This window comes from Ceratina calcarata, unplaced genomic scaffold (genome assembly GCF_001652005.2).
Source record: "Ceratina calcarata isolate Rehan_Ccalc_2016 unplaced genomic scaffold, ASM165200v1 scaffold116.2, whole genome shotgun sequence".
Taxonomy (NCBI): domain Eukaryota; kingdom Metazoa; phylum Arthropoda; class Insecta; order Hymenoptera; family Apidae; genus Ceratina; species Ceratina calcarata.
The window spans coordinates 235,986-237,856 of record NW_017132550.1 but is presented as its reverse complement, the minus strand read 5'-3'; positions in this window follow the sequence as shown (position 1 = coordinate 237,856).

Sequence of the window (1,871 nt, the reverse complement as noted above, 5' to 3'; positions counted from 1 at the left end):
GTAATATAAATCATACAAATTTCCAAGTATTATAAAATACAGGTTTTACGATATCAAATCTGTTTTGTGTACCAATTTTCCTTCCCGTCTAAATTTCCTCCTAAACAGATTGCTCAATTAAGCTCATTTTTCCTCTTAACCACCGATATTTCACTCAAATTCGTATTTGGAACACAATCCCCATGTGTATCATCGAATCTTTCGCGGAATACAAAATAATTCTTCTAAGATATGTTCATATGTTTTTATTACTGGATATTAGTTCCTCCCTACAGATGATAAGATAAGTTGCAGGAAAAGAATCTCAACCTTTCATATAAAAGTAGATAGCCAGTTCTTATGGTCACTCATCTCTTCAGGCACTTACGTGCGATAGTTTCCTAAGAGATTTCAAAGTCGAACAGTAAATCGCAATTGTAACGTAACACACAGTGCTTCAGAATTTACGCAAAATGTCATCGATCGTAAAGCAAATATCCGCGTTTGTGTTGATCGCAATTTTGTGCAGTTTAATCGACTCCAACGATTCCTCGGTGCTGCAGGCACGTTCTGACTTGAATTACGTTTCGAACGAACTGTACGAGGACGGGGTTGAGACTTACCAGAACGAGTCGACGGTACTGGATGCTGTGATACTGACCAAGCCTCTGAGTCGATCTTACAAATGCTTCCTGAAGTACAACAAGGATTGCCAGGTATTTCGATACAATACCACCGCCGGGGCATTGGTCGGTCGGCCAGATTTCATGACTCAAGGACCAAAGGATGGGAAGATCGCCAGCTGCAACATTCCCTTCTACGATGTGATCGACGAGCACAAAATCGGCCGCTGGAATTACACTCAATTGGTAATTAAGCGACACAACGACACCCATTACGTCACGAATTTAGAATGGACGTTCAACAAGAGGATCGTGCCAGTCGAGAAAGTGCGAGTATTTTTCACCAATCGCAATTACACCGAAGATCAAATGTTGAAGAGAGCCTTCTTCGATCTGGTCTGCTCCAATCCGAGCAACACTACGCTCAAATCGCAGGATTACGTTCTCTCGTTCTCTTGTTACGTTCCGAAAAATGTAATCGAAGCTCAAAGCTTGTACAAACCGAGAAATTCTACAGTTGCACTGACTACTGTAGAGATACTCGACTCGGGCTACGCTTTCTATCAAGTCGCGGACATTTCTTTCGTGAACGTTTTCAATCGAATTGTTCAGAGACACGGGTACGTGCCTCAACCTCCCAGCCGAGCTAAATTGTGTCAAAACAGAATAAATAAAAATTGTGGACAGGTCATGTACGAGCCGCAGAGCGTGGAAGGGTACAAAGGATTTCCGTACGCCTCGAACAGTCCGCCAGATGGGAAGATAGCCAGCGGAAACAACACGGTATTTTATAAGCTGGACGAATACGGAGAGAATCGATGGCAGAAAGTTAAATTTCCCAAAGTCGATTGCAGCAATCGTACTCATGTAACATTTAATTTATCTTGGCACTTCACCTGGCCTCATTCTACGGATGACATTCGAATTTACATAAACAATGAGAACTTCGATCCCAACCTACCACTGTCTAGACAACAGTTGGATCTGAATCCACTGTGTGTGAAACGATTTTATGGGGCACTACCGCCAAAGGATTTGGTCATCAGCTGTCCGATATCTCTGAAGAAATATAAGCAATTAAGCACGATGAAGAGTCTGTTGCTGCTCAGCGTTTGGAACATTCAGGATACTGCGTTTGCTTTTTATCAAGTCATCGACTTCCATGGATTAACAGGAGAAGAGTCATACGAACGAGTGGCGAGCAGATGTCTTTGAACCACACGTGTAGCACAGATAGTATTTATTAAAAAGTAAAATCGAATGGGAGAA